Source organism: Sinocyclocheilus grahami, unplaced genomic scaffold (assembly GCF_001515645.1).
Source record: "Sinocyclocheilus grahami isolate Dianchi unplaced genomic scaffold, SAMN03320097.WGS_v1.1 scaffold912.1, whole genome shotgun sequence".
In the NCBI taxonomy this organism is placed as follows: domain Eukaryota; kingdom Metazoa; phylum Chordata; class Actinopteri; order Cypriniformes; family Cyprinidae; genus Sinocyclocheilus; species Sinocyclocheilus grahami.
This window is the reverse complement of record NW_015506091.1, coordinates 240,799-255,218: the sequence shown is the minus strand read 5'-3', so window position 1 is coordinate 255,218 and position 14,420 is coordinate 240,799. Positions and strand designations below refer to the sequence as shown.

At 38.8% G+C, this 14,420-nt stretch overlaps 1 protein-coding gene across 9 annotated transcripts in view; it reads left to right on the top strand.

Annotated features, from left to right (window-relative positions):
- The window catches only part of LOC107564123 (receptor-type tyrosine-protein phosphatase delta-like), a 286,174-nt gene that overhangs the window by 61,246 nt on the left and 210,508 nt on the right, over nt 1-14,420 (top strand). For all 9 annotated transcript variants that reach the window (XM_016249124.1, XM_016249129.1, XM_016249126.1 and 6 more), the window contains exon 3: nt 1,259-1,282. The gene's annotated coding sequence lies outside the window, so the exon portion shown is untranslated. The remainder of the gene's footprint in view (nt 1-1,258; nt 1,283-14,420) is intronic.

Genomic DNA, 14,420 nt, shown 5'->3' with positions numbered 1-14,420 from the left:
GTGTGTGTGAGTGTGAGTGTGAGTGTGAGTGTGAGTGTGAGTCTGTGTCTGTGTCTGTGTCTGTGTCTGTGTCTGTGTCTGTGTCTGTGTCTGTGTCTGTGTCTGTGTCTGTGTCTGTGTCTGTGTCTGTGTCTGTGTCTGTGTCTGTGTCTGTGTCTGTGTCTGTGTCTGTGTCTGTGTCTGTGTCTGTGTCTGTGTCTGTGTCTGTGTGTGTGTGTGTGAGTGTGTGTGTGTGTGAGTGTGTGTGTGTGTGAGTGTGTGTGTGTGTGAGTGTGTGTGTGTGTGAGTGTGTGTGTGTGTGAGTGTGTGTGTGTGTGAGTGTGTGTGTGTGTGTGTGTGTGTGTGTGTGAGTGTGTGTGTGTGTGTGTGTGTGTGTGTGTGTGTGTGTGTGTGTGTGTGTGTGTGTGTGTGTGTTTGTGTTACACAGATCTTGTGTTTGATTGATGTATTCCGTGTGAATATCCGGACACGTGCTGGCTTTCGCTGCAGGTGTTTGTTTGGAGGTCACGGGTAAAATAATTCAGAAAGGAGCTTCACATGAAGGTGAGAATGAGAAATGAGGATTTTCTTCCGTTCTTTTGACCGTGTTTTGGAAGGGATAATCTGATTATGGAATCTTTGTTCTTGAGCTCCAGTGTCTATGCGGATACTTCAAACATGAGTGACATAAAGAGAAATCTCACAATTATTTCCACAAGCACCTGAATGAATACATATGACTCTCTCTGTCACACAGTTGTGTTTTTTTTTTGCTGGCTCTTTTTGTCGTTGTAATAATTTCAACTAACAATAATGACCCTTAAAAGACACCTGAACTCTACGTGAGTGTGTGTGATGGATTCTCTCTCAGGATGTCGTTACGGTGAAGCTGCTCTCTGGCCTTCTTACATAATGAGTCTGGAGTGACCTATTAAATATCAGTTCACACAAACACATCGACTCGCTCACATTGTACTTCAGTCTCGTTTCCTCCTGCTGTTGTTCTGTAGAAATGAACGGTGGCATCTCAAAATGAGACATAAATCGAGCTCAAAATGAATAGTTAGAGCAATGAAAGTCTCCCAGAGACTCTGACAAATATTAATGTAACTTGAACAAACGCCGAGACAGAGAGAAAGATAAATGAGGTTTTGTAGGTTCAGGAGGGTTTGTGTTCTTACAGGCCGTGGTCATTATTCACAATATTCCCTTGTTTACTTGCTCATTTGCTGACATTTATTTCTTTTTCTCCCTCCCTTTTCTCTTTATTTGCTTGTAGATGTGACCAAGAGTTTTCAGAAAGGTAAGACATGCGCTTTCTGTTACATTTATTCGGATGCATGAATGACATCAGTGTTAAAGACTATATGCAGTTGAGTTCTGCACAGAATCAATGGGGAAATATGATATTTTTTTATTTTATTTCCAAGTATTGCCCCTCAAAGCTGCTACTGAACAGTGACTATACTTTTTAAAATCTAAAAATAAAATTAAATAAATAAATAAAACATGTTATATTCAGGTCAAAAATTACCTGAATAGACTTTATTGTAACTTCAGAAAATTGTCATAATTTTCCTATTGATTTTGTGCATGAACATTTGTATATGCTTATCTAGATATTTTCACAATGGAAACATTTTACCACCTGTATGTCAGTGGGTTTTATCAATAGAAAAGTATAATGTTACAACAGATAGAAAACTGAAACTGAGAATACTTGCACGCTTTAGACATTTGAACTGACTATTTTTATATTCTAAAACATTTTTTAAAATAATTTACTATCAACCAAACAAATGTCTCAAATATCTAATTGTATAATATAATATAATATCATATAATATCCTGTAATATAATATAATATAATAATATTTTGACGAAAAAAAAACATTCTGGAAGGGTTTAGTAATCCCTGAAAACTCCCCACCATGACTGAAAAACGAGTGTGTGTGTTTGTGTGTGGTGTGTGTACTTGTGTAAGTGTGAAATACTTTGACAACCCACTGTTGAGACATTTGACTGGTCGTCACTAGTTAAAAATGCTTATAAATTAGCCAGAAGATGTTGTTGATGTAAATCTAGTGTTCTGCACATGTTTCTCTGATGGGTAAGTTTAGGGGTTAGTGCTTGGGTTAGATGATGGAAAATATCATTAAACTGATAATATATCAATGGAAGTCTGCAATGAGCTCACTAAGATAGCCAAACAATCTTGTAAACTGTGTGTGTGTGTGTGTGAGTGTGTGTCTGTGTGTTGATCCCATGTGGGACAAACACAGACTCTTTTCTTTCCCTGCTGCTGTTCTGCTGCTGTACTGTAAATGTGAATTGTATTTAAATGTAAATTTAGCTTGCCAACAGAGACATAAACATGTACGGAATACTTATTATAAATAATACATTGTAAGTAACTTTTTCCCAATAAAATTTGAGCTGGGAAAAAATACAGGTTAATAATCAAAAAAATAATTTCTCATGGGAGTATGTGGATATTTGTACACGTCAAATAAATAATATTTGATGCGTCAGAGATGGATGCAGCGTCTCACATTACAAACAAAAGCACTTCTGCGAGGGGAGGGGAGGAGAGGAGAGGGGAGGGGGGGGAGGAGAGGAGAGGAGAGGAGAGTGAAACCCCTGGATGAAGTGAATAATAAAGGCCCAGGGGAGAAGAACAGATGGACGTTTAGAGAAAGGGAGAGAGAAGAGAAAGAACGAGAGGGAAGATTGTCAGACATGATGCCAAGACTCTGTAGGGGAGACACACATATTCAGTGCTCATTAAAACCGAATGATTTCAGAAGGTTAAAATGATATCATATTATTTACTGTTTTCATCAGAATTTTAAAATACTCGGTCACTAATATACTAGATGAGCTAGATGAACACATAAAGACAAAAGTATTGGGAAATTACTGTATTTGGCAGCTGTGGAGGTGGGTAATATTCCATCAGCACAGGTAATTCTGTTCTGAGATCAGACCTGAGCTGATTCTGTCCTGAGACCAGACCTGAGCTGATTATGTTTTGAGATCAGACCTGAGCTGATTCTGTCCTGAGATCAGACCTGAGCTGAATCTGTCCTAAGATCAGACTTGAGCTTATTCTGTCCTGAGATCAGACCTGAGCTGATTCTGTCCTGAGATCAGACCTGAGCTGATTCTGTTTTGAGATCAGACCTGAGCTGATTCTGTCCTCAGGTCAGACCTCATTCTGTCCTGAGATCAGACCTGAGCTGATTCTGTTCTGAGATCAGGCCTGAGCTGATTCTCTCCTGAGACCAAACCTGAGCTGGTTCTGTCCTGAGATCAGACCTGAGCTGATTCTGTCCTGAGATCAGACCTGAGCTGATTCTGTCCTGAGACCAGACCTGAGCTGATTCTGTTTTGAGATCAGACCTGAGCTGATTCTGTCCTCAGGTCAGACCTTATTCTGTCCTGAGATCAGACCTGAGCTGATTCTGTTCTGAGATCAGGCCTGAGCTGATTCTCTCCTGAGACCAAACCTGAGCTGGTTCTGTCCTGAGATCAGACCTGAGCTGATTCTGCCCTGAGACCAGACCTGAGCTGATTCTATCCTGAGATCAGACCTGAGCTGATTCTTGTCTGATATCAGACCTAAGCTGATTCTCTTCTGAGATCAGACCTGAGCTGATTCTGTCCTGAGACCAGACCTTATTCTGTCCTCAGGTCAGACCTTATTCTGTCCTGAGATCAGACCGGAGCTGATTCTGTTCTGAGATCAGACCTGAGCTGATTATGTCCTGAGACCAGACCTGAGCTGGTTCTGTCCTGAGATCAGACCTGAGCTGATTCTGTCCTGAGATCAGACCTGAGCTGATTATGTCCTGAGATCAGACCTGAGCTGATTCTGTTCTGAGATCAGACCTGAGGTGATTATGTTATAGATAAGGCAGTGATTACATATATTTTATCAGTTCCTGCATGCTCTGGGAATTGAATCCTCAATGTTGGTTTAGCTAGCACTATTTTCTACAGTTTGAGATACAGGAATTAGATGGCTCTGCTGTGATCTGATTTCAGATCTGAGGTGGTTCCTCTTCTGGTATCAGCCCTTGGATTGTGTGAGGCATTATCACATTATTGCAGTATAAATTTGATTCCAACCTAAAATCTCAGAAATATCTGTTTGTCCACATTGAGGGAGACAGTGATTGTAAATTACTATCTTGATGTGAGAAATTGCACATGATTAGATTAGGCACTTTAATAAGAAAATAATATGTGTATTTAACCTGCATATAGTGAAGCTGCTCTTAGAAAATATCCTGCAGTTCAGTTTTCACAACAAAGAGAGAGAGAGAGAAAGAGGGAGGGTTTGGTCTCCAGGGTCTAGGCCTCTTCCCTTTGTCTTTATTTTTAGAAGCTGTTGAAACTTGTGGAAATGTGAACTGAAGCTGTTTTCTGTAACCTGCTCTCTGCACAGCCCATGCCATTCCTGTTTGGAATGGAATGAATTTCTCCTCATTTTCATTTATTGTCTCTTGCAATTAATAAATCCCGGTCAGACTGATTTGTGGAAACACTGGCCTCACAAGGATATATATATATATATATACAATATCTCACAGAAGTGAGTACACCCCTCACATTTTTGTAAATATTTTATTATATCTTTTCATGCGACAACACTGTTATGCAAGCTGTACACTCACTACTTTACATTGTAGCAAAGTGTCATTTCTTCAGTGTAAATTTGCTGTCCCCTCAAAATAACTCAACACACAGCCATTAATGTCTAAACCGCTGGCCACAAAAGTAGTACACCCCTAAGTGAAAATGTCCAAATTGGACCCAAAGTGTCAATATTTTGTGCACCCACCATTATTTTCCAGCACTGCCTTAACCCTCTTGGGCATGGAGTTCACCAGAGCGTCACAGGTTGCCACTGGAGTCCTCTTCCACGATATCACGGAGCTGGTGGATGTTAGAGACCTTGCGCTCCTCCACCTTCCGTTTGAGGGTGCCCATGCTTGGCCAATCCATCACCTTTACCCTCAGCTTCTTTAGCAAGAAAGTGGTCGTCTTGGAGTTGTGTTTGGGGTCATTATCATGTTGGAATACTGCCCTGCGGCCCAGTCTCCGAAGGGAGGGGATCGTGCTCTGCTTCAGTATGTCACAGTACATGTTGGCATTCATGGTTCCCTCAATGAACTGTAGCTCCCCCCCCCCACCCCTTCAACCTCTGCAGCAATGCTGGCAGCACTCATACGTCTATTTCCCAAACACAACCTCTGGTTATGACGCCGAGCACGTGCACACAACTTCTTTGGCCGACCATGGCAAGGCCTGTTCTGTGAGTTATTTTGAGGGGACAGCAAATTTACACTGTTATACAAGCTGTACACTCACTACTTTACATTGTAGCAAAGTGTCACTTCTTCAGTGTTGTCACATGAAAATATATTATAAAATATTTACAAAAATGTGAGGGGTGTACTCACTTCTGTGAGATACTGTATATATATATATATATATATATATATATGATTAATTTATTATATGTGGTTCATTCTAATTGTTTTATAATGGTTTTTACAAAGATAACCAGTAGATGTTTTTTCCCGCTATTTTGTTTTGACATAAAAAAGGAAAAGTTGTCCTTACCTTCACATGTTTTGATCTGTTAATATTTATTGAGTGTCAATCAAGATGACAACCAGTCATATGTTACTTTTTTGTGACACCATCCAATTATGAACCAGAAATTAGCCACCCAGTAACACTTTGAGAAAAACCTCATTGTGTTTGTGGATGTCTGGTCACTATCAGAACCACATTGAAAATCACTGCAGGTCTGTGCTGATCCACCCGCTTTAGTGTGCTGTACTTATACTCTGTGTGCTGGGTTTTACATGATAGCAGTGCTAATGTGCTCTAGATTGCATTAGTGCTCCAATTTTAGCTCTACTAACATGCCTTGGAGAAACAATAGATATCATTACTAATGCTGACATATGAGAAAATATTACACTGGTTCATCTTTAGACACGCGTGATGCTGTTCTGTGTTGATACGCCATGCTAATGTGTGTTAAGCTGCTCTGAGGTCTGTGCTGTAGCAATTTAATTACATTTCACTCACTTTATGATGCTTCAGAGTCCCGTACTAACACTGAGGAGAGAGGAGAAGAGCGCCACCTGTGGCTGCTGAAAGAAGTTCAACCTTGATGTGTCTTAACTTAATTCAGCCCTAACTGTAAATGTTAATTTGCTATGATAGATCGCTAGATAGATAGATGCATGGCAGGATTTGTTATTAAATCCTCAGTAAATGCATGAAATCTTTCTCTAATTGCCATGCTTTCAAAAAGCCTTCAGTGATATAATCCTATTTCGCTCTGAATGTGTGACTGCTGCTTTTTTTTGTTCTGATTTTCTATTGAACGTCATTTATTGAGAGGGGCTTTAATGATCCAAAGCTCTGGGCGGCTTTTAAAAGATCTGAAGAGAAATGCCGTCTCTTTTTGCCGCCGGTAATTGGAAACTCTACAGTGAAGTTTGTGAGAGAGAGAGAGAGAGAGAGATGCTCAGAATATTGTGTTATGTGATTTAACTATATGTTGGGCACTGTTCTGTAGATTCATATGACTAACGTGGGTGTGAGAATTAAAGGATTGTATGGATTGGTTGTGAACACTGAAAATAATTATTCCAAAGACGTGTGTCTTTTCTTGCTTTTTCCCTATTTTTTTTTTGCTCTTCTGGTGTCTCGTCCAATATGTCTGGATGTGCTATTATCAGCACCTTAGTACCTGGTGAATGAGATTTTATTTGAAAGAGAGAGAAAAGAGCGAGACCGAGAGGAGAGTAACAGTGACCGACGATGACAGTCATTCAGCAGTCATTGTCACAGCAGAAACCACACGCTCCTCTGAAGTAGTGAACACTGTCAAACACCATATATGCTAGAGATCTGAAGTCACACAGCCAATCACTGAACAGATCACACAGATCTCGGACCAGATTGTGTTTGTTGCTCCAACGGACAAATATATGCACTGGTGGTCAGTAAGATTGTTTCATGTGTATTAATGTTTAATGTTTTTGACAGAAGTCTCTTCTGCTCATGAAAGCTGCATTTATTTGCAGTTAAGATTACATTAAAATACAATGTAAAACAGCTGTTTTCTATGTGAGTATCTGTTAAACTGTAATTTATTTATATGATGCGCAGCTGTATTTTCAGCATCATTACTCCAGTCTTCAGTGTCACATGATCTTCAGAAATCAGTATAATATGCCGATTTGCTGCTCAAGAAACATTTCTGATTATTATCAATGTTGAAAACAGTTGTGTTTTTCATAAATTTTATTTTTCAGGATTCACAGATGAATAGAAAGTTCAAAAGAACATCATTTATATGAAATATACATCTTTTGTAACATTATAAATGTCTTTACTGTCACTTTTGATCAATTTAATGCATCCTTGATGAATAAAAGTATTATTCTTGTCAAAAAAAAAAAACTTTTGAAGGCTAGTATACATTTAAATAATTTTGTGATGATGTACCGTCAGACCCTGATCCTAACAGAAAACGCTCAATAATCACATCCACAAGTGAATTTGAATTCTGTTTAGAAGCAAATGCAAATACATGAAGGTGTAACTTTCGTGTTTGTGAAAGTGCTGTTGAAAATTATGTTAAAATCTTCCTTATATAGAATATTTACTGTTGTTTTGATTTCCCTAGGGGGGAGATTCAGGCATTAATTAGAGGGCCAGTAATTTGCACCCTGGTTCAGCTCCTCCCACAGCAGCGAGAAGTGCTACTTAGAAAACATTTCTGTCAAATATTCACATAAATGTGTAGAAACACAAAAGCTTGACATTCTCTGCATTGTAAATGTGAAAGAAAGGTAATTTTCCGTAATAAATAATCAGAACGGCTGCAACCAAAGTGCCCTGACGGCAGGAGAAGCTGGGCTGTAATTGAAAGAGTGTTTAAGGCAAGAGCTCTTCGTCACAGATTCCCGCGATGATGGGAAAGGATCGTGAGCGGCTGCATTGATTTAATCAGTGTGTTTAGAACAGGTTATTTAGTTGCTCCTGAGAGCATGAATTATGATTGTATTAGCATAATCTGCGGTGTAAATGAGAACGAGTCAGTCATTAAGAGTTTGTTTCTTACTGATCAGACGCGGTAATTCCTCATGCGGCGACGAAGCGTTGATCTTAATGAGAAAGGAGGACGTGCTCACACACTCAGACAGGTGCATAAAGACACACTCGCTTCACGGCTTACAGAAAGTGATTAGCCTGTAATGAATTAAAAAAGCACACAAACAAACATTGTACTGCTCTGCAAAATTACATTAAGGTTCCGTCACTCTGAACACACAAACACTTTAACAGCGACACAAACGACGTGAACCAGAGTTAAGATTAAATAGACAATATTTAAATTAAATTAAAAAGAATGAGTGAGACAACAGGAGCTTTGTGATTGAGTAGGCAGGTGGAAATGACTGAGTGGGTGGAGTCTGGCAAAATGGGCGGGGCAGTGTGGTTTATTGAGTGGGAGGAGCTGTGTGATTGAGTAGGCAGGTGGAAATGTGTGGATGCATGAATGGGTGGAGTTGATGAAAAAGTGTGTGGAGCAGTGTGGTTTAATGAATGGGCGGGGCTGTGTGGTTGAGTAAGTAGGTGAAAATGACTGAGTGGGTGGAGTTGAGGGGAAGTGGGTGGGGTTGTGTGATTGAGTAAGTAGGTGAAAATGACTGAGTAGGTGGGAGAATTTTGATTGAGTTGATGGAGAAGTAGGCAGAGCAGTGTTCTTTAAGGTGTGGGTGTTAGATGAAGTGGGTGGGGCTGCATGGCCAGAGTTTGGTATAACGCGTTACACAGTAAGGCTTTACTGTATTCTAATTACTTTTCCTGATAACACAGTAATGCGTTACATTTTAAATTTATGCAATTTGATTACAGTTACTAATGTCAATAAAATTACGCTATTAAGTTACAAATGCAGTGTTAAGAAAAAAATATGAAGTAAATGCATTTTAAAATCAAGTTTTGCACGTCAGTATGCCCTTTATTAAATCACCGCAATATTTAAATTAAATTAAAAAGAATGAGTGAGACAACAGGAGCTTTGTGATTGAGTAGGCAGGTGGAAATGACTGAGTGGGTGGAGTCTGGCAAAATGGGCGGGGCAGTGTGGTTTATTGAGTGGGAGGAGCTGTGTGATTGAGTAGGCAGGTGGAAATGTGTGGATGCATGAATGGGTGGAGTCGATGGAAAAGTGTGTGGAGCAGTGTGGTTTAATGAATGGGCGGGGCTGTGTGGTTGAGTAAGTAGGTGAAAATGACTGAGTGGGTGGAGTTGAGGGGAAGTGGGTGGGGTTGTGTGATTGAGTAAGTAGGTGAAAATGACTGAGTAGGTGGGAGAATTTTGATTGAGTTGATGGAGAAGTAGGCAGAGCAGTGTTCTTTAAGGTGTGGGTGGTAGATGAAGTGGATGGGGCTGCATGGCCAGAGTTGGGTATAACGCGTTACACAGTAAGGCTTTACTGTATTCTAATTACTTTTCCTGATAACACAGTAATGCGTTACATTTTAAATTTATGTAATTTGATTACAGTTACTAATGTCAATAAAATTATGCTATTAAGTTACAAATGCAGTGTTAAGAAAAAATATGAAGTAAATGCATTTTAAAATCAAGTTTTGCACGTCAGTATGCCCTTTATTAAATCACCGGAGAATGCAAGCTAAATTACTTATATAAGTATAAATGAATAAATGACTTAGCCAAATGATCTCTTCTACTGGTTGATTCCTCACAGCACATCTTCTTCCAAAAACGAAAAGTAGCCTAGTTGAACTTGATGAATCTTGCTGCTTTGTTTACGGAGTTGATGTGGGTGGTCACATGTTCATGTGTTTCACGTGGATGATTACCGTATGAATAGCGCGCGCTGCGTGGGGGTGTGATCACATTACAGATAATGAGCTCAGACGGGAAAGACTGGACCTTGCGTTGGTTTCATACGGATTATTTTATCAGAGAATATTTGTTTACGATATAATCATGAGTGCACAATTATTGAATAAAATCAAAACATTTAGGGGAAAAAACATAATTTAGTGGGGAACAAATAAAAGGGTAAGACTAAATCTGGTAAAATATTACACATTGCTCTTTGTATTGGTGTAAAATACATGCATGAAAAACAAGTAAATATATTTATATATAAATATACTATAAAATTAAAAGACATTTCTTCAAATTGTATAGCACAGTAACGAGGCAGCTGCACATGATCGATAGAACAGAACAAGAAAGTAAAGTAATGTTTATGGAAGATTAAACATTCTTAGAGTATTAAAACCAAACATTCAAATAACATTACATTTTGTAAGAAACATTTTAGTAACCTACAAATAACATTAGGTTACACTTTATTTTGCAGTGTCCTTGTTACAGTGTAGTTATACATTGAAGTACTGAGTAATATTAATTAACTACATGTACTAACTGTATGGTTAGGCTTAGAATGAGGGTTTAGTTTAGTGTTAGTTGCATGTAATTATGCACGAGTTGTTGTTATTGCCATAGTAAGTACATGTAGCATGCAACAAGGATATCGTAAAATAAAGTGTTACATAATGTTATAATCACGACAAGAAAACTGGATATATTAACGTTTTAGTAACATGTAAAAGCAATGTTCCCATAATGTTTTTGTCAGCTGAGCTGCTGGTCCATGATTCTCTTTTTGCTCTTAACTGTATTTTGAGTAACACGACACGACACAGGAATGATATCAGTGATGGAGGAGAAACGAGAACAATGCTTTTTAAAGTAGTAAACGCGAAGCAAATGTCTGTTCTGCTAGGAAGCTCAGAGTGAGAATGATGTTTGGAGTTTTACTGAAGTAGGAGGAAGGCTGGATGGCTTTAATGTGTAAAAAATATGTTTTACTGCTGGAACGTTAACAAATAATGACGCCACCAAACTACAGTGAGGTCAGAGATGGCTGTCGTCGTCATGGTAACAGCGAGAGATGACAGATTGACACATCATCTGTCAGAAACAGATCCGCTGCGTGCAGGAAAAGACCGAAAACCAGCTCAAATCGAGATTCGACCAGAGGGAATGTTTAATACAGCTCTAGAACATTGATTTGTTTTTACATGTGATTGAATGCAATAATTAAATTTGGAGACCATGGTGGAGGTGTGTTTGTGTGGGTATACGCTGCTAGATTTTAGAGAGTTTTTTTTTTCCACACACACATCTTAACTATATTGTGTGGATGAAAGTACACCCAAGTATCAAATAATATAGACTTGCGCCAATTACATTTGCAGAAAGCACATGTGCTCAAAATGAGCCTAAAACTACTTTGAAACAATCTATATTGTGTAAAGCACAATCTATATTTTTGTTAAATACAGCCTTATTTATCATATGTTGTCATATTTATTTTGTATTAATTTTGTAATGCATTTTTGTAAAGTCATAATAATTTTGTTAGAATATAATATTGTTTCATCCATTTGTTTGGTAACATCAGTTAGGGCCACTTTGATATAATAATAATAATATTATCATTATTATTACTAATTAAAGTGTAATTTTTGGGCAAATTGTAATAAAAAACAGTTAGGGTCAGTCTGACCTGGAAATATAATAATAGTACTAGTATTATTATTATTATTGTTATTATTATTATTATTATATGGAACCCATAACCATTACAAAACAAAAGCAAACAGAAATCTGTTGTCCTCAATTTTTAATTCACAGATGGTAATAAGTGAGATTTCAATGATATTTTGGCCACTGAAATAGGAAATGTTTGTATCTCAGAAATCTGCTTGCTTTAGTTCAGGGGTCCAGATACTGATGGATCCGTGTTCATCCGTGGTCGTTAGGAGCCGTTAATGAGCTTCTACCGGCTGAACTGCTTTAGTCCCATTGGCTGTGAGTGTTTGGCGGGCGTCGTCCTGCACGTTCACGTCTGTGCAAGCTCATTAAACGCTGCGCGAACATGAGAGTCGTGTTGTCCACCTTCCTCCGAGAGCAAGCGAGCGAGCAAGTTCTGATGAAGTTTTGGCTCGCTAACACGTCGGGCCCTGGCGAGAACGCAAAACGTTTAAAATTAGAACATTCTCTCACGATCTCGCTCCAAACATGTGATGAACATTCATTTACAGCCTTTCACTATTTTTATTCGCCAAGATCCTGCATCTTCTCACGTCTGCGTGTGTGTGTGTTTCTCACGTCTTGCTCCCCTGATGCCACGGCAAGGAGACGATGAAAAGAAAGTTGAGCCGAGAAGAGTTTATAAAACCTGTGAGTTTGTGTGTGTGAGAGAGAGATGATGATGATGAGGATGTATATGTGTAAAAGTGTTGATTTTCCCCCATCAAGGTTCAAGTTTTACCCATGAGATTCATCAGTTTGCTTTATTCATGTTCACACAGAAGACTGTGTGTGTTTGACTGTTTCTCAGGGTGAAGACTTTATAAAACATTAGTGTGGCTCATGCGTTCAGACGGCAATTAATTCACCACAGAGTGAACGATGTCGATCGAGAGACCCTGAAGAATCACACATTTCTGTGCCTTTTGTACTCTTGAGGTTGGTTGAAAGACGTTTCTTCTGCTCGCCAAGGCTGTATTTTTTTAATCACAAATTTAGTGATAAAATATAGCTGCTAGTAGCGATACGGGGCCAAGCACTGAAGGTGCAGCAAGCGCAGCAAACACTGCAGCTGCATTGTAAGCACAGCATGGACAGCAAGCACAACAATCACAGCAAGCACATCAAGGCACATCACACTGAACAATTACAGACTCTACAGTGTGAATCTCAAAAGCACAAAACACTTAAGATTGTGTAGATAAATGCACTGCATGCTATACTTAGTAAGTACATATTAGATCGTTCTCAGAAAGACAAAATATCTGGAACAGAAGCAATTTTGCACCACTTCTGGCCCCAGTACCTCTTATGGTCAAACAAAATGAGGGAAAATAAAAAGTTATATATTGTCAGAAATGGCATAAGCCAAGAAATGTATTGACACAGAAAACCAAATTTGGTCAAATTTTGGTCAAAAACTAAAATCTTTATATCTCTGGAACACTAGGTGGCACTGTGCTCAAACTTCTTAGGGACCCCCGGGACGTGCTGTTGGTGACCCCTACCAATTTTTGCAGAGATATGTCAAATTGTTCAAAAGATACTGAAATTTATGTCAAATTTCAAAATGGTGGACAGGCGGTTTGTCTGATCCTGGCAAAATCGACTCCCTCGGATTCGGCATGACACAAGGAATCCAAGACTTTCTGACAAAATGTTCCAAAGTTATAGGCAGAAATGTCCATATTTGGTATCTCATGAACTGTAGGTGGTGCCGTTCCCAACTTTGCCAGGTACCCTCATAGCATGTTACTGATGAAGCGTACCGAGTTTCATTTCAATTGATCAAAGATACAGCCTCTGAACCAATTTTGGCTCAACATTGTAAGTTTGCAACATCATAACATTTGAGCAAAGATGAATCTGAAAATCCTGTTTTTTGTTTCTGTGCAGCTCGGTCCAAAGATCATCTGAGCCAATTTTCACAAGAACTGGGCATATTTTGAAGGAGGAGTAGTGAAAACAACAGAATACTGTACTTTTCAAAATGGCCGCTACTGTAATGGGTGGAGTCTTATTTTCAGACGTTGAATGTGATCAGCGTGAGAAAAGTATTCAGATGAACAAAGTTTATTTTGGTGGTGGTGCTATAGAGTTGGTTCTAGAGACCCCAAAGTTGGTCTGAAAGTTGGTACTATTCATGTTCACCACTATAAATGTGCCAATTCTCATAATGTCCCTTCTTAATGTTCATAGGGCTGCCAAAGACTGTGGGGAGGAAGAATAATAATAAGAAAACAGTTATTTTAAATGGTAATACTATTTGTTAGAATAATATAAATTGCGATCTTTCTTATAATTGTATTTTAGGTTGGGATCTGAACTTTAGGCCATTTGGACTAAAGCCTTGCATGCATTATTCGTATCATGTATAGTGCACTAGTGACCCAGAACTGGTGTGTGTGTTGGTACTATTCATGTTCACCACTATAAATGTGCCAATTCTCATAATGTCCCTTCTTAATGTTCATAGGGCTGCCAAAGACTGTGGGGAGGAAGAATAATAATAAGAAAACAGTTATTTTAAATGGTAATACTATTTGTTAGAATAATATAAATTGTGATCTTTCTTATAATTGTATTTTAGGTTGGGATCTGAACTTTAGGCCATTTGGACTAAAGCCTTGCATGCATTATTCGTATCATGTATAGTGCACTAGTGACCCAGAACTGGTGTGTATGTGTGTATCTTGTACATAGCATTCTCTCTCTCTCCCTCTCTCTCTCTCTGTCTCTCTCTCTCTCTCTGTGTCTCTCTC